The sequence below is a fragment of the Rutilus rutilus genome (assembly GCF_951802725.1).
Source record: "Rutilus rutilus genome assembly, chromosome: 2".
NCBI classification, from domain to species: Eukaryota; Metazoa; Chordata; class Actinopteri; order Cypriniformes; family Leuciscidae; genus Rutilus; species Rutilus rutilus.
In genome coordinates this window covers 10,621,021-10,640,196 of record NC_140210.1, presented here as the reverse complement: position 1 = coordinate 10,640,196, position 19,176 = coordinate 10,621,021, and the positions used below count along the sequence as shown (strand labels likewise).

General features: G+C 40.0%; 1 protein-coding gene and 1 long non-coding RNA gene across 3 annotated transcripts in view; one reads left to right on the top strand and one right to left on the bottom strand.

Moving 5' to 3' along the window:
* Window positions 1–1,994, bottom strand: part of chst10 (carbohydrate sulfotransferase 10) — a 69,597-nt gene extending 67,603 nt beyond the window's left edge. Inside the window, exon 1 of one of the 2 annotated variants that reach the window (XM_084401813.1) lies at window positions 1,643–1,994. The gene's annotated coding sequence lies outside the window, so the exon portion shown is untranslated. The remainder of the gene's footprint in view (window positions 1–1,642) is intronic. The other variant, XM_084401811.1, reaches the window with a different exon arrangement.
* LOC311285937 overlaps window positions 1–13,543 on the top strand; it is a 458,548-nt gene extending 445,005 nt beyond the window's left edge. The window contains exons 3-4 of the long non-coding RNA XR_014626460.1: window positions 7,949–8,160; window positions 12,685–13,543. This is a non-coding gene — a long non-coding RNA (uncharacterized lncRNA). The remainder of the gene's footprint in view (window positions 1–7,948; window positions 8,161–12,684) is intronic.
* The last annotated feature ends 5,633 nt before the right edge of the window (window positions 13,544–19,176 follow it).

Sequence of the window (19,176 nt, the reverse complement as noted above, 5' to 3'; positions counted from 1 at the left end):
TAGCATGCATATTGAGTGTTTATTTGTACTTTATATACCACATATATGCCTTATTCTGCATGACCATAATCTATATCCTTAATGCTACCTAATTCCTACCCAATACCTAAACTTAATAACTACCTTATAACTATTAATAAGCAGTAATTAGGAGTTTATTGAGGTAAAAGTGTAGTTAATAGTTAGTTAATAGTGAGAATTGGATCCTCATCTAAAGTGTGACCAATTTTCTTCTGATAAGAGCGTTTTTCAACTTAAACATGACTTCATGTCAACGAAAGCAACAGAATAGGCTTAATTTTCTTTATCATCTGCTAATTTCAAAATCAAAGACCGCAATGGGAGAGAGAGCGGCATAAGCACTGATAATATAATTTAGTCTCACTCACTAGCCTATTTTTAATGAAGACTACTGTGTGTTGATCTTCAGGATGCGACGCTGAACATTTAAGTTTCATTTGCGGCAGTTTGCACGTCAGCATGCTGAAGAGATACTGAGCTACGCGAAACACATGAAGCGACCAGCAACAGAGTTTGCACATGTATCACCGTCATTGTGATGTGTGTGGAATGTTTAATCAATGTGACTTTACATACTTGATATCTCCTAAATGTATACCAATAACTTAGTTTTTTCTCAGCTAAGCGCAACAAAAAGAGGAACAAGATGTAAGCTGTCAGTCAGTAACTTTTGTGTGCAATGTAAAAATTCGTAAAAACACTAACGTGATGAAATTAATACTTGATTTTAATAAATAGAACCTTACATAGTTTATGTAAAAATACAAAATATAATTGTATGGTCTCTCTTTTTATGTAGGCCTAATGTTTAGTTAACCAGGAAAATTAAGTGTAACAGTCATAAATTTACATTTGATGTGTATAAAAAATGTGAGGACTTTGCCTAACACTACCACATACCAATGATTTTGTTAACAATTCTTAATATTTTTTAGACAGTATTCTATATAGTACATGTAAACCATGGTAAACACTTCATTCATTCATCCATCCATTTATCAGCTTGAAACTTTGACAAAAACAGCTGAAAAATTATTCAAATATCTGTTGTGTCATATAGCCTAACGTTAGTCTATGAGTTTAGAGAAACACTTGGGTGACTATTGCAGAATTTTCCTTTTTTGGCGAACCATTTAAAAGAAGATTTACTACAGTAATTGTTACCCATTTAAACACATAATGATTTACTTGAGGTCAGTCTTTGCATTGTTTTTTCCCCTTTAATAACAGTGGCAGCCAATAGTCTGCTGCTATCTGTAACGACAGTTTTACAGCAGTAAGAGTAAACTTAATATCCAAACTATAATATTTTGACGGAAACTAGAATAAATCGTTCAGAAGTGCTGTATTCATTATTTTTAGTTTAGATAGGATATACGTTAGTATATTTCCAAATAGTGCTTTCATTACGAAATCCGGGCTAATGAAATGGCTAACAACTCAAAAGACTCGCTAACTAACGTTCTCACCATCAGTGAGTTAATGTAACTAATATCAGTATTTTTTTTTTAAGATTAATCAGAGAAACTGAACAAGGAACGATAAATAGGGACGCATAAGCGTCCCACCTCACACAGAGTCATTGACTGCCTGTATGTCTACACATTCTAAACAACCAAACCTTTTCAATTGCACATCTTCTGTGTCTTCTGTCATCTCCTGTTGTCGGGGTTCCCAGTGTAATTCGGAAGCTGTATTCTGCTGAACATTAGCTGCATCCGTAATCAGTCACTCGTTAACATTAACTGTGCTCTGTAACAATGGCACATAATGTCCTAAATGATGAATGAGGGAATGAAAACAAAACAGATGAGAGAATTCTGGACGCTGACGTAGTAACAGTGCGCCAGAGCGCTCTGACGCGGAAACAACTTCGGCGCCGATCGATAGGCTTGAGCATAGACTCAATACAATAATGTATTGTATTAATACATGTATAATTCTGGAAAAAAATATTATTATTATTATTATTATTTTAACCACACGAATGATAAAAAAAAAAAAAAAAAAAAACTTGAGCATAGACATAATAAATACAGAGTGCTTTGGAACGTTGCTGCGATACGTCAACGCGTCCGCCATATTTCTCAGGGCAAGACTGCGCTGTAAACAAATGCAAGTAAGTGGGGGAGCTGCGGTTTTTCTGGATAAAAACAAGATAACAGATACCATGGCTGCCCTTACAAGTTTACAGAGTGGAAAATCTCTCTATATATCAGGTTCAGGAAAATATATTAGGTTCAGAAGTGTGTTGGTGCTGAGAGAATAAGGTATGGAAATAGAAGAAAGGCTGAGAATAGGGCATGCAGCATCAATTCACAGTTTTAGTATAATAGGGAAACATGAGAATGGTAATTGTGAAAAATGTGTCGGTAGAGAACATTCTTCTAAAATGTGTTGCAAATCACAGAGAAAGATTTCAGCTATCTCAAGAATTAGAAATGATGGGAATTAATAATATATCTCTGCAGATGGTATTAGGAAATGGGTTAATGCAATCAAAAGTATATGAGGAATTGTTTAAGTATCTAAAAAAGATAGGAGTAATGGATAGAATATAAGCATTTTTTCCTCCCCCATTTCCTATTCCTCTTATCCCTTGTCATATTCTTAGATACTAGTACAGTTCCCTTCCCGTGCAAAATCAGTTTTTGTGTGTGTTTTTGTATAACATATCTTTATTAAGTTTTTAACAAAGTTTTCCAAAAAACAAAAAACAACAAAAAAAACATCTTTCCCACAACATACCCGGACAGATTATATAAAAATTAAATAAATAAACAAATCAGTCAGTCAATCAAAAAAAAAAAAAAAAAAAAAAGGGGGGATAAATTTAAATATCCTACACTTCTTACATTCCATAACTTCACACATCTAAAGCATCTTCAATATCTCCATTTTTGACAAAGTCTAAAAACACCTCCCAGATATAAAAAAAAATCAACGGATTTCTTTCTTATTACATATGTAAGTTTTTCAAGAGCCAAACATGTTATTAAGTTTTTCAGCCAAAGTCCAATGGAGGGGCAAATGGTATTTTTCCAGCACAGGGCAATGGAACGTCTTGCTTGTAATAGACACAGATCCACCAACTTTCTTTCCTTAGTGGGCAAAGAGCAATCATCTTCAATACATACTCAATACACATAATATAGGATTTAGAGGTATTGGAGAGGAAGTAAATTGAGAAACGTATTGTGTCACCGCTACCCAAAACTTCTGCACCTCCTCACACTCCCATATACAATGGTAAAATGTACCTTGATACTTATTACATTTGAAACACAGATCAGGGATATTAGGGTTAAATTTATTTAATCTTACTGGGGTTATATAAGTTCTCATTACCCAATTATATTGTAAGAGTCTTAACCGAGAGTTCAGAGTTTGTGTTTGTGCATTTAAACAAATTGTATTCCAATCATCTAATGAAATATCCATATTTAGATCTTGTATCCATGCTTGTCTTTTATTTTCAGAGCTTTCTTTATGATTTCCTCTTAATATGTTATATAACTGGGCAATCCGCCCTTTAATGTAGCAATCTTGCAATGTAAATGTTTCCAATATTGACATTGGGGGGAGTTGTGTAGAATTCTTTAAACGCGTAAAAATAAAACTTCTGAGTTGCAGATACTTAAAAAAGTGTTTTTGAGGTATGTGAAATTTCTCTACAAGATTGTCAAATGACATTAATATATTGTCTTCATATAAATCTTTCAATCTAATCATGCCCTTATTCATCCATAATTTGAACCCCAGTCCTTTGTAGCTGGGCTGAAATTATAATTTCCCCAGATAGGAGAGAAACGGGAAAGCACTGGGAGTTCTCCCAGATGTTTATGGGCTTCGTTCCATATTACAATGGTATTTTTTACGAATGGATTATCTGTCCTTTTTTTTAGTTCTTTAAGCGGTGCCGAATATAAAAAGCTGTCAAGTGTCAGGCCTTTTGCGGCCAATTTTTCAACATGTAACCAAGACACAGCAGCTTCACTAGCAAACCAGAACAATGCAGCCCTCAACTGTGCAGCCCAATAATACCATAAGAAGTTAGGTAGTTGAAGCCCACCCCTTTCATAGGGCAGATATAGTAAAGTAAGTCTCAGTCTTGGCTTCCTGTTGTTCCAAATAAAATTGGAGAGAAGTTTTCTTATTCTTAGAAAAAATGTTGGTGGAGGGGGAAGCGGTATTGATTGGAAAACATATATAAAATTTCGAAAGTACATTCATCTTAATCACGTTTATTCTTCCCATTAAAGAAAGAGGCAGTGTCATCCATCTAGTCGTATCTTCAGATAGTTTAGCCATCAAAGGTTCATAATTAGCTGAACTGAGGAGGCTTATTTTAGGGGTTATTTTAATTCCTAGATAATCAAAACCATTTAGAGCATTTACAAATGGGTGGCTCACTTTAGGATTTAATCTCTCTTGTTCATTGAGAAACATTATTGAAGATTTATCTTTATTTACTTTAAATCCAGAAAAATTGCCAAACAGGCCAATAAGCTTTAAGAGGGAGGGGATAGATTTTTCAAGTTTTGATAGAAATACGCATCATCAGCGTATAGACCTTATGTAGCTCCGCCCCTTTTCAGCGCTGCGCTCAATGGCCCTCATTTATCAAAAGTGCGTACACCAAATTTCCAGCGTACACCTGGCGTACACCCAAAACCACGGTGACTTTGAGATTTATCAATATGGACGTTGGCGTACGGCACGCTCAAATCCTACGCCAGCTCAGGAGGTGGTGTACGCACGTTTTGAGTGCGGGAATGCGCAGAAAAACAATTCCTAACACTGCAAAACGCACTGACAAACTAAAAGATATGATAGGCCTATATTATGAGCCACTGTAAAAAAAAAACAACAACATAGTAATTATAAACTTCAGTGTTTATTTTTTGTGCAACATGGACTTCAATGTTTAATTTGTGTGATTTTACCAAAGCATTTGATTTGTAGGCATATGTATTCCTTCAGTTGCGAGCCTGTGCGCTTTACCTGACGTTTCAAGCCTTGTTTCGCCTGGCTCCGCAGCGCGAGTCTCCGCACAGACTGCGCGCGCACCTCCCCAAACGGACGAGGCGTTTTTCGACGCGCTCGCCGTTGTACTATTCTTTGAAACGATGGTTAGGCCAGGGTTAGGCCCGGCAGATGTGCACGGACTGGGTTTAGTAATGAAAGGCTTTCAATGACCAAAAAAATCATTCAGACTGACAAAATATAACAAAAATGACATTCTTCTTCTTTTAAATAATAATAATAATACAAATAATAATAACGACATTCTTCTTCTAAATAACAATAAACGTCATTAATAATAAAAATCTAGAAATCAATTTTGTTTCTTTCCACTTCCCTGGTTTCGCTTTCTCTTTCTCAAAGAAGTTTCTCTTCTTTGCCGTCTTCCGTGTGTCCATGGCGTAAAATGAGGGCGTGGGGGGAGCGGAGACTTGAATATATAGGGGCGTGTTATTCTAATGACGCTCGTTTTCAGCCGCGGGATTTATCAAGGGCAGGTATTGCGTACACCTGGATTTCAGAGGTACGCACAGCTTCATAAATCAGGCGATGAGAGGAGTGTAAGCATAATCTTACGCCAATACGCCCGTTTCTACGCAAGAATGATAAATGAGGGCCATTGTCTTTTGACTTCCGGTCTGTATTTTCACAGCGTTTTGCGTGTTTATTAATGAACGGCTCATTTTAAAATCTTCCCGGTCGATTTACATTTGTTAAGTCATCTGCTTTAAACATTACAGTCCTCATGATAACTTTCGTTAACTTTACATTAAGTAAATCCACTTAAAAAGCGAATTACTCCTGGACAGAAATGCCATATAAATATACAGAGTCACCGCAAAACGGAAGTTAAAAGACAATTTTCCAAAGATGGCGGCGCCCTTGTTTCTCTGGCGCATAAGGTCTATAGGGCAATGTGATGTTCTAAAGCTTTTGTAAAAATACCGTGAATGGTAGGGTGTGATCTTATTGCTATTGCCAGAGGCTCCATAGCTATTACAAAAAGTAGAGGAGAAAGTGGTGAGCCTTGCCTAGTACCCCGATTAAGTTTAAATGAAGGCGAAATTAGACTGTTAGTAAGTACCTTTGCGGAAGAATCAAGTAAAAGTACTTCCATCCATCTGCGGAAAGTGACACCAAATCCAAATCTTGCTAGCACCTCCATTAAGTACGGCCATTCTAGTCTGTCAAACGCCTTTTCGGCATCGAGTGACAAAATGGCCGTATCAGGGGCTTCACCTCCCGCATGCACTAGATTAAGCACTCTCCTAACATTATGAAACCCTTGACGATTTTTAATAAAGCCGTTTTGATCTATATGTATCAATTGAGGTAGAACCCTCTCAAGTCTCATTGCCAATGCTTTAGCGATAATTTTGGCATCTGCATTTAAAAGCGAGATTGGCCTAAACGAACCGCACTCCACAGGTGACTTTCCTGGCTTTAAAATAAGAGTGATGAGGGCACTCCTCATCGATGGAGGGAGATGACCTTGTCGAAAAGCTTCCACATACGTTTCCAATAAAGGAGATATTAATTTCTCTTTAAATTCCTTATAGATGTCAATTGGAAGCCCATCCGGACCCGCTGCTCTACCACCCCTCATATTAAGAATGGCATTAGAAACCTCTTCCAATTTCAGTTCCCTATCGAGCTCAAATCTTGTTTCTTCAGTGATAGAGGGAAAATCCAACCCATCTAAAAAGTTATTCTGAATAGAGAGGTTTGTAGGAAATTCAGATTGATATAAAGATTTATAAAATGAGACAAAAGTGTCATTAATCTCAACAGGATCTGTTGTAATTACCCCTTTTTCATTCCTAATTTCATTAATGGATCTTTCTGAAATTAATTTCTTAAGCTGCCAAGCTAACAATCTGGTGGGTTTTTCGCCCTGATCATAATAAGTTTGTTTCAATCTTAATATACTATTTTCAGCTTTTAATGTGGAAAGTTCCTCATACTCCGCTTTAAGGGCTACTAATTTTTGTTTAAGTTGTTTGGATTTATCTACATTTATTAATATCTCGAAATCTCTGATTTCGGTATCCAAATTAATCATCTTTTGTTTAAATTTATTAAATTTAGAGCTAGTATACCCAATCATTTGGCCCCTAATAAATGCCTTAAAGGCTTCCCATCTAATTGTCGCAGAAGTCTGATCAGTATTTGTAGCAAAGTACAAGTCTATTTGTTCACCCATAAATTTAATAAAGTCAGGGTTCTGCAGCCAATTAGGGTGCAGGCACCATCTAGGGGAATCTTTTGTTAATTTTGAATCTATATAAAATAATGAAGTGGGAGAATGATCTGACAAGACAGCACTATCATATATACAGCTGTCTATATTCGGAAGTAAAGAAGTTGGAATTAAGAAGAAATCTATTTGTGAAGAGGTTTTAGACAATGATGAAAAACATGAATATTCCTTTTTGATGGATTTAGCGTTGTCCAGGGGTCACAAAGATTTAAATCTTTCATTAAACTGTTTAATTTTTTTCCTGCTTCGAGAGTGAGTGCTATCCAGTCACGAAGAGCGGTCAAGCAGCGGGTCAAGAGTGCAATTAAAGTCACCTGCCATTATAACCATACCTGGAAGAGAGGCTAGCAGTATAAAAAGATTTTCAAAAAACGTTGGGTTATCCTCATTTGGGGCATAAATATTAACCAGATTAATAACTTTACTCATATAGATTCCCTGTACTATCAAAAATCTACCGGTCTTGTCTGTAATACTATTATTTACTAAAAAGGGTGCGGACTTATGAATCAACAACATAACCCCTCTAGAATGAGAAGAATAACCTGAAGCCAAAACTTGACCTGGCCATCTTCTTTGCACCTTCAATAGCTCCTCTTTGAGCAGATGAGTCTCCTGTAAAAATACTATTGAAGATTCCAGTTGTTTAATCCTTGTCATAACTTGTTTAAGCTTAACCATTCTGATCATCCCTCTAACATTCCAAGAGGTGAAATAAAGCTAGCGCAAGTTCTGCCAGGGAGACTCAATCATTTACGTCACTAATTGCCTCTTCAACTACCCATTCATTTTCTTGCTGTAGCATAAAAGGGCAGCACTTACTCATATCTGAGTCCGCAGATGCTGTTGCTCCAGCCAATCCAGTTGTTAGCACCAGCAGCAGACCTAACCATGTCTCAAGACACGCAATCCATTTGCAATTACTCTGATTCAGATGATGCCGTTCAGCCATCCCCTTCAGTTACACGCCGCAGTACCTGTATTCAAAGCCGATCTTCTGCTTGGACCAGCCGGTCTTCTGAATACATCTTTAACGCTCTAGGAGACGCGGGCATTCCCGTAAGCGATGATATCCAAAGGGAGGATCTATTACTGTTGGCCCAGAACACGCTGGGTAACCCAACAACTTCCACTCCTCCACACTCCAACATCGCCCCAGCTCCTGCACAACCGAAGAAAGCCGGCAGGAAAAGAGCAGCAAAATCTTCACCTCGCCCAGCCAAAAGAACACCGGCACCGACAACACCTCCTACACAACTTGCCGATCCTTCGGACACTTCTCAGCTGCTCTTTTCTGCAGTCCAAAATCTAACCCAGACCGTTCAAGGATTACAGGCTAAAATGACGAAAATCGAAAACTCTTTCGTCAACCCCAACTCCAGCTCAGATCACTTCTCAGCTCAACATTCCACCACTAGTAATTTTCCAGCGAACTTACCTTCTACTTCAACCTCATTGCCAGTCTCTACGCTGATGTCTCAGTCACCATTTCAAAGTGTCCCCGCTCCACCGGCTTCTCCTATCTTTAACCTCACCACGGCAACACCAGCTCAAGCATTCGGTAGGCGTTTTGTTCCACCCGCCGCAGCTACAGTATCACCACATCTCAGATCTAATATTATTCAAGGTAAGGACATTAACCTGGCTTCCTTACTCCTCCCTTCACCGGCCGCCGATAGGAAAATGGTGGATTGTGGTGACGTGGCGGACCTACTCAAAAACTTCAGACCCACGCCTGCTTCGCAGTCTTTCGTTCGGCGAGTTCGTTATCGCATTTAGCGTTTATAGGGACACGCTATGCCAAGTTTTTCCAGAAAGGAGGGAAGAACTAGACCTCTATCTTTCAATGATGGCAGACTTTAATCAAAGGTATGGGGGAACCTTATTTTATGAGTATCACAAATCCTTCTCAGCTAAAGCAGCGTCTTACATCACTCTCTATAATTCAAGACTGGACTGGGCTGTCACTGATACCGAACTGTTAGTTCGTCATTTCGGTGGACAAAGAAGCCTGTCGTGTTCTATCTGCAGCGCTCACGGACATTCAGCTGCTTTCTGCCCGAAAGCTTTCTCTAGCAACAGCTCGGGTGCTGTCCGCGGTCCTGAAAATGTAAGACGGAGCTCCTACAGCAGAGGTCGCCCGTTTTGCTCACATTTGTAGCTTGTGCAAGGATCCACACCCAAAATCAGTCTGCCCACGCCGGTACAAATTTCAAACCAAAAGGAAAGCCCCTTTTCAGAGGAAATTCTAAACAATCATCCATCTACTCCCATCAACATTTCAAACCTATCCAGCTACCTCTCTTCTCACCCCGATCCATCATTTGTTGACTATCTAATCACCGGCTTGTCCCAAGGGTTTCGGGTGGGGATACTTTCACACCTTACTTCATCCTTCTCAGCAAAAAACCTGCAATCAGCCATGATCGAACCCGACGTTGTCTCATTACTGCTTGAGAAAGAAGTTAATAAAGGCTATGTTATCGGACCCTTCGCTTCCCCCCCTTTCTCTCCTTTTAGGATTAACTCTATCGGAGTTGCTACTCGTAAATACTCCGGCAAAAAACGCCTGATATTCGACATGTCCTCTCCCCATTCAAGTAAAATAGCAAGCGTTAATGAATGCATTCCGCTCGAACCTTTTTCCCTTCATTACGCTTCGGTAGACAACGCTATTCATTTAATCAAACTCGCAGGTCAAGGAGCTTGGCTGGCTAAAGCGGATATAACTGACGCGTTCAAAACCATGCCAATACACCCTACCGACTGGCCACTTTTTGGCGTTAAATGGGATTCACAATACTACTTTGCAGTGAGGCTCACCTTCGGGTGTAGAAGCAGCCCCCATATTTTCAACAATCTCTCGGAAGCTCTGTGCTGGATCCTGCTGAACGTCTGCAAGCTTCCATTCGTTTTGCACTTACTCGATGATTTCTTATTAATCGATTTTCCTTCACCCCATTCCCCCGTCCTCGACATATTAAAACAGGTCTTTAACGACGTCGGCGTTCCCCTCTCCCATGAGAAAACTCTCGGCCCCTCCACTAATCTCGAATTCTTAGGTATCTCCCTCGATACGGTCAAAATGCAGGCCTCTCTTCCGCTCGAAAAGCTCATTAGAATCCGATCTTTTCTGGATAATTTTTCCTCAATTCATGTCGTTTCTAAGCGCAATTTATTGTCTCTGCTGGGCCACCTAAATTTCGCTATGAGCATCATCCCGCAAGGCAGAGCTTTCATATCTCGTCTCCTTACGTCGGCTCATTCTGTGCCCGATTTATGTAATCCGGTCCAGTTAGACGAAGGCTGTTGGTCTGACATTTCGTTTTGGTCTCGCTTACTAAATGATTGGAACGGTATTTCTTTCTTTTATAACGAGGCTTTCGAATCTTCCACCGATTTATAATTATTCACTGACGCAGCTCCGTCCGTTGGCTTCGGGGGTTATTTCCAAGGGCACTGGTTCGCAGAAAGATGGTCGAGCGAATTTCCTAAATCAACATCTAAATCGCTCTCTTCAGCGCTATATGAACTCTATCCCCTAGTCGTCGCTAGTGTAATCTGGGGTCCAGATTGGTCGAGGAAACGCATTCTCATGTTCTGTGACAACGAAGCCGTCGTAGCTATTATTAATAAAGGCAGATCATCTTGCCCAATGATTATGCCTTTTTTGCGTCGGCTAATCTGGCAATCCGTCACAAACAAAACTTCATCATTAAAGCTGCTCACATTCCGGGGCACTACAATGTTATTGCTGACGCACTCTCTCGCTTTCGCTTTCAGACATTCAGACGGCTCTGCCCAACAGCCGACAAGGATTCAACGCCCTGCCCCCCCCTGTCAGCCACAACATTATACTAGGAGATTTACTTCGTTCAGCCAGATATTACATGTCTAAAGGCGTTGCTTCATCCACTCTTAAAGCTTATACTTCTGCCTGGTATTCATTTTCAATGTTTTGTTTTTCTTTACAAATTCCGTTATTTCCTATTTTAATTTCGACCGTTTGCTCGTTTCTCGTTTTTAATTATGACAAACGTCATCAAAAAATTTCTTCAATTCGTAGACTGCTCGCAGGCATTCAGTTTTATGCCAAATATCACAACCCCGATTTCCCTAGCCTATTCACCGCTTCTCCTATTCGATTAATGATCAAAGGTATAGCTAAATCCTCCGTAGCGGTCCCCGACAAAAGGCTGCCTTTGACGCTACCCTTAATTCATAGGCTAATCATTTCTGTTCGCAATGGCCTTTTTTCCACGTATGTTAACACCTTGCTAGAAGCAGTATTTTTAACAGCTTTCTACGGTTTCATGCGCCCAGGAGAATTCACCTCTCCAACATGCCAATTTGATCCAGCCCGTGGTCTTTCCTTTTCAGACGTAAAATTTTTTCCAAAATTCTTCACTCTTTTTCTCAAACATTCTAAGAACGACTCCAAAGGATCCGGTACTACCTTGACTATTTCAAAAATTAGTAGCGATTTTTGCCCATTTTCCTCTATGCTCAATTTTCTTAAAATTCGCCCTAGACTCCCCGCTATTTCTCCCCTTTTCATCCTTCCAAACGGAGCACCTATCTCCCAAACCTGGTTCAGGTCTCATCTCACTTCCGCTCTTAAAAGCTGCAGCCTATCTCCCTCTCAGTTCACTGGGCATTCCTTCAGGATAGGAGCCGCTACCACAGCGGCCGAGCGAGGTATCTCACCAGCAGCCATCAAAATCCTGGGCAGATGGTCCTGTTCAGCATTCGAGTCCTACATAAGACCAGATCTTAAATTCATCCTCGAAGCTCAGCAAGCTCTCCAGTAACTGTTAAGGTAAATCCTTATCTAACTTCTGGTGGTGGTGTTGTTGCCTCATGGCTTGATACATCTAAATAGCATAATCTCGTTTATAGCCAGATGGCTAAGTGTCTGCCAAATTCAGGCGTTGTATGCTGTAAATTTAAGCAGATACAGCCCAAACCGCCCGTCCCGCCAAAGCGCTATCAAAGATTACCATAGGCTTCCGTTCCGCTAAAGATGGCCTGTGGCCTATATGTCTGCATTAAAAGATGGCCTGTGGCCATGTGTCCGTATCAAAAGATGGCCTGTGGCCCATGTGTCCGTATCAAAAGATGGCCTGTGGCCCATGTGTCCGTATCAAAAGATGGCCTGTGGCCTTCGCGTCCGTATCAAAAGATGGCCTGTGGCCCATGTGTCCGTATCAAAAGATGGCCTGTGGCCCATGTGTCCGTATCAAAAGATGGCCTGTGGCCCATGTGTCCGTATCTAAAGATGGCCTGTGGCCCACGTGTCCGTATCAAAAGTTGGCCTGCGGCCCATGTGTCCGTATTATAAGATGTTCTGCGGCCTATATAACTATAAGCGACGGTAGCCATAAACCTTACGTCCAAATTCGCGATAGCTGATGGTCCGTTCACGTCTCTGCCCAAATAGTTCGGTCTTAAATTCTAATTATTTTTCTTTTTCTCTTCTCTCTTCATTAGGAATTTCAGGATTCAGGACTGGTAAGTCACCTCATCAAACCGTTTTTGGGGGGCCCCGTTCTGACGGATCCTCCATCCACCTATTTTTGGGGGTGAGCGTCGCCCCTGCCTTCATCTTCAGTCAGCAGTCGCTGATTCAATACCCCTGGAATTCGAGTCATGAACGGGGCCTCCGCCAAAGAATTTGATTGCTTGCTGAGCTCATTAATAAATGTCTATGCTACAGCATTAATTCTCCCGAGTCTTTCTGGCAGAAATAAAGCTAGCGCAAGTTCTGCCAGGGAGACTCAATCATTTACGTCACTAATTGCCTCTTCAACTACCCATTCATTTTCTTGCTGTAGCATAAAAGGGCAGCACTTACTCATATCTGAGTCCGCAGATGCTGTTGCTCCAGCCACCACCTTCCTCCCCACCACCACTAAGACGGATCTTCTCCTCCATCCCCCCCCATCACGACCACCCAGGTGTCCACCATCACCATCCCCAACATCACTAAATGGGCTCTCCTCTCCAACCTGAAGTCTTCAAGACGCCCTCCCTTCCATCCACCCCACCACCACCAGATGGCCCCCTTCATCGCCTCGGGGGGTGAGCGGCGCCCCTGCCTTCATCTTCAGTCAGCAGTCGCTGATTCAATACCCCTGGAATTCGAGTCATGAACGGGGCCTCCGCCAAAGAATTTGATTGCTTGCTGAGCTCATTAATAAATGTCTATGCTACAGCATTAATTCTCCCGAGTCTTTCTGGCAGAACTTCAACTTATTTTGTGAGATTTTCTTTAACTTAGACTAGATTGTACATCTTTATATACATCCATGTTAATCAAATAATATTTTGATGTGGAAGTTAACCAGAATATCTGCCAGACTAATGTGTAGTTATTAAAAAAACAAAACCAAAATAATAACTCAAAAACCTGCCATGAACAAATTACCTTAGCTGCCCACCCGAACAAGACAGCCTGCCCCCCCCCCCCCCCCCTCCCCACTTTAACATCTTGGGATATAGTTATGTCCTAACACTGATCCAATATCAAAAAGGGAGCAGTTAAATAAAACTAAGCGATTACCTACAAAGAGGGAAAAAAAAAAAAACTTAATGGAATTGTGTGAAACTCCTGGCATCCTTCTATGGATATATGGACATTCACCTCAGAAAGGTCTTACAAATTATAAAGCTGAACTCTTCAAAGAGAATAGACATTTACCATGCGTCTAGTTTTCTTATTCACTATCACATTGGCTACTGACATTACGGGAACAGTGAGAATAACCACATTATACCCAGCAGAAAACAAGGAATATGTATATCAAAAGTGAAAAATAATCATTATGGCTGGGTATTTTTAAACAGGAAAAACTGTCAAACTTCCCTTTAAGTTCTTTATGCTTCGACTGCACTCTGTATTCCCTGTAGAAACTTTTCGGCATCAGATGGGTCTTCGAACTCACGGGTCTGTCCATCAACTGTCAGACGTAGTTTGGCTGGATAAACTAGTCCATATTTAATGTTCAAGGATCGTAATCGCTGTTTAACACCGTTGAAACGTCTCCTCTGACGCAGCAACTCCGCAGATAAATCCGGGAAAAACTTGACCTTTTGTTCCCCATACATAATTCTGCCTTTAGACCTGGCAGCACGCATCACTCGGACTTTATCTTGAAAGTTCAGAAATTTCATGATCAGCACTCTTGGAGATGATTGATTGGATTGTGGCCTACCAGGTAGCCTGTGCGTCTCTCTATAATAGGCGGAGATGGGAAAGTTTCGGGGCCCAGCGATTCAAGCAACCATTTTTCCAGGAAGGCAACTGCATCTGGATTCTCCACCTTTTCGGGAAGATTAACCAACCTGAGGTTCGATCTCCGAGAACGGTTTTCAAGATCGTCAATCTTGCGTGTAAGAAAAGCAATGTGCTTAGCTGCTTCTTCCAACTTGCTCTTTTCTGAATTAACCGCGTCTTCTACGTTGCTAATGCGCTCTTCGGCCATATCCATGCGCCCGGAAAAGTCTCTTACATCCTTTTTAACCTCCTGTATCGCGTTTAGAACTCCATCGAGCTTCGTGGCGAAATCACTTCTCATTAGATCCAGTTTTTGAATTATATCCAACTTTTGGGAAGCGCTGGCATCAGTTGCTCCTCCCTGAGGTACGCTGCATATGGTATCTGATGAGCTAGTGCTACTAGCATCCTCTTGAGCGTCAAGTTCCCCGGTTGGAGAAGAGTCCAGTTTTGGCTTATCTTTACGTTTTTTTGACGGCATCTTGATTCTTAGATCACCACGAAGAGTTAATAAAACTAATTAAAATCGTATCGGTGAATAAACAGGATGGTATTCAGGATTTTAAATGAACAACGCCAGGAGCTCACAGAAAAGCGTGCGCCTAGTTCGAAGTCATAACCACGCCCCCCTTTGTGTGTGTTTTTAGTAATTGTTGGTTTGGTGTGTTTGAGTGCTCATAGTTACAGTTACACAGCAAAAGTTCAGTGACATTTTTATTTGTGCATGGTAGAAAGCAAATACTGATACTGACAGAATGACATACAATAAATATGGAAAATTGAACTACACGATTCAGAAAGCAGGCTACACAGTGAACTCCGAGAAAACGCTATGCTTGAGCAAACAGTTTGTGAATAGGCTACTACAAATGATGGCCGTCAAGTCAAGACCTTTATTTATATAGCGCTTTTTACAATACAGATTGTATCAAAGCAGCTTCACAGTAATAACATGAAAATAATACAACAAAGTTTGTTTCTAGAAGAAAATTGCGTCATCGTCCACCTTAAGTAAGGCAGATCAATAATATTGTGGAATATTAAATGTCCCCAACTAAGCAAGCCAAAAGCCAAGGCAACAGTGGCAAGGAACCAAAACTCCATCAGGTGACAGAATGGAGAAAAAAAACTTGGGAGAACCCAGGCTCAGTCGAGGGCCAGTTCTCCTCTGGCCAACGAGCAAACAGTGTATTATTATGATCCAGGCAGCATTACAGGTCAGAAGTCAGATTGGATCAGAACATTCAGAATATTTATCCAGTTCCATCTGGTTGGAAGTCGGAGTCATCACGCCGGTATGTAGACGAGTTTGTTGAGGTTCAGTGCTGATGGCTGTCGTGTCGATGAGGCCTTCACAGGGCTGATGAGGCTGGCACTTCAGGGATGCGTCATGGATGGGTCTAGGTGCAGGTCCACCATCTGATCTGGATACGGCCTGGATCAGGCGAACTGCGGTAAACCTCGGATAAACAGAGAGACTAATATTAGTGTAGACGCCATCCTTCTTATGATGTAACAAGTACATCAGGATTTACGGGGAGTGTTCCCGGTTCCGTCTGACCTAAACTATGCAGCCTAACATTGAATTATAGAAGTCTATAATGTGTTATGTGTATGCTAGACCAAAAAGATGTGTTTTTAGTCTAGATTTGAACTGACAGAGTGTGTCTGCTTCCCGGAAATGTTAGGAAGATTGTTCCAAAGTTTTGGTGCTAAATAGGAAAAGGATCTACCACCAGCACACGATTTTTATATTCTAGGTATTATCAACTGGCCGGAATTTTGAGATCTCAATAGACGTGAAGGACTATAATGCGTTAGGAGCTTGCTCAAATATTGGGTACTGCGTTTTGGACCAGCTGTAGTTTGTTTATTAAGCATGCAGTGCAACCACCCATAATAGCATAACAATAATCTAGCCTTGATGTCATGAATGCATGAACTAATTGTTCTGCATTTTTCACTGAGAGCATATGACGTAATTTAGATATATTTTTAAGATGGAAAAATGTGGTTTTACAGATGCTAGACACGTGACTTTCAAATGAAAGAGTGGTATCAAAGAGCACACCCAGGTTCCTAACCGACGACAAAGACTTGACAGAGCAGCCATCAAGTGTTAGACAGTATTCTAGATTATTATGTGATTAGATTCTAATTATACCACAAGTATTAGAACACAATTGGATAGATGAGAAGGTAATAAGTGACGTAGCAATTGAGTATTCCCGATAGAACTTATGCTAAAGTTTTCATAGCTGCGTATCATCAGCATAACAGTGAAAACTAATGCCATGCTTCCTAATGATATCTCCCAAGGGTAGCATGTACAGAGTGAACAGCAACGGTCCTAGTACTGAGCCTTGTGGTACACCATATTGAACTTGTGATCGATAAGACATCTCTTCATTTACTGCTACACACTCATAATGGTCAGATAAGTATGATTTAAACCATGCTAATGCAATTCCACTGATGCCAACATAATTTTTGAGTCTATTTAAAAGAATGTTGTGGTCAATAGTGTCAAATGCAGCACTAAGATCGAGTAACACTAATAGAGAGATACAACCACGATCGGATGATAAGAGCAAATCATTTGTGACTCTAATGAGAGCTGTCTCAGTACTATGGTACGGTCTAAATCCTGATTGAAAATCCTCGCAGATATCATTTCTTTCTAAAAAGGAACATAGTTGTGACAGAGGTGTAAAGTCCAGGTTCAGAAAGTAAAAGTCCTCAGTATTTTGTTCCAATCACCTGGATTTGCTAATTCAGACAGGAGAGAGAACTAATTAGTGAAATCAGCTGACTGAGTTTATGGGTGGAATAAACATGTGGCAGGACTTCTACTCATTGGCCCCTGGATTTCCCACCTCTGAGTTGTGAAGATACTGCCTTATAGTATCTTTGACAGAAAAGGTAGATTCGAGATCGGCCTGTAATTGACTAATTTTGTAGGATCAAGTTGTGTTTTTTTAACAAGCGGTTTAATCATAGTCAGCTTAAAAGTTTTTGGTACGTATCCTAATAACAAAGATGAATTAATGATATTAAGAAGAGGATCTATGACCTCTGGAAGCATCTCTTTCAGTAGCTTAGTTGGTATAGGGTCTAACATACATGTTGTCGATTTAGATGAACAAATTTAGAAAATTATTCCTCTCCTACAGTAATGAATGATTTGAATTTTTTCTTAGGGAGACTACAATGCACTCCCTGATGCGATACTGTAGTAGACGGTTGCATAGTTATAATTTTCTCCCTTGTATTATCAATCTTGTAAGTGAAGAAGTTCATAAAGTCATTACTGCTGTGCTGCTTGGAAACTTCTGGGCTTGAAGCTTTATTTTTCGTTAGTTTAGCCACTGTTTCAAATAAATACCCAGGGTTTTGTTATTTTCTTCTAATATGATTGAAAAATAAGCAGATCTAGCAGCTTTTAAGGCCTATCTGTATGCAATCGAGCTCTCTTTCCATGAAATGTGAAATACTTCTAGTTTTGTTTTCTTCCAATTGCGCTCAATTTTTCTGGCTGCTCTCTTAAGGGCCCGAGTGTGCTCGTTGTACCACGGCGTTGGACTATTTCTTTAATCTTCTTTAAGCGCAACAGAGCAACTGTGTCTAAAGTGCTGGAAAAGAGAGAGTCTAAAGTTTCTGTCGCAATATCGAGTTATTCTAAGCTATCTGGGATGCTGAGATGCTGAAACTGATAGGAAGGTTAATAATAAAGCTATCTTTAGTGGCAGAAGTGATAGGTCTAACATATTTGTAACACGGAGTCGGCTTTGCAGCCTTGGCTAAATGAAGTTTACAGGAGACTCAGGGACGGACTGGGGCTAAAAAACAGCCCTGGACTTTCTCCCAAATAGGCCCATCATCCGGCCATTCGCCTCTAGCCGTGTGGGACAGACACTAGCCAGGATGTCCTGATACTCTGCCACAATACTGTAGCCTATCAGACAGGTATTCACAGCAAGTAACATCTCAAAACCAAATGATGATAATTGGGGTTGTGTTTATTAATGAAGCCTCAGCCTTCAAATAAAAACAAAAAATGTACAATGCCATAAAATACAAATAATGAAATGTCACTGGCTACAGTAACCCAAATTACACAAACTTGTAATTATAAAACATATAGGCTAGTTAGGCTACTGTATACCAGGGATCTCCAACCTTTTTGTGTGCAAGGGCTACATCTAGAAGGAATTTTTATTTGTTATACTCCAATATTTATTATACATAACATGGTGAAGCTTTTTTACTTTTCACCATCATATGGGAAATAATAAAATATCTTGATATTCTGGTTCAGACTTAAAAGCGTTTAAAAAAAATCCTGAAAACTTATGAAAATTATTTTTTTAGTTTAGTTTTTTTTGTTTTTTTTGTTGATTTTCTATAAACCTATTGTACGTGTTATCAAAAACAGTAGCCCAAACATTTAGTATAAATATAAATGAAAAAAGTAAAAAAAAAATAAAAAAAAAACTGCCATAACTTCTAAACAAAAACATTACTGCATTACATTTAATACATTTATACATAACTGTATTAATATAACAGCATTTTTAATAGTTAATTCATAGGT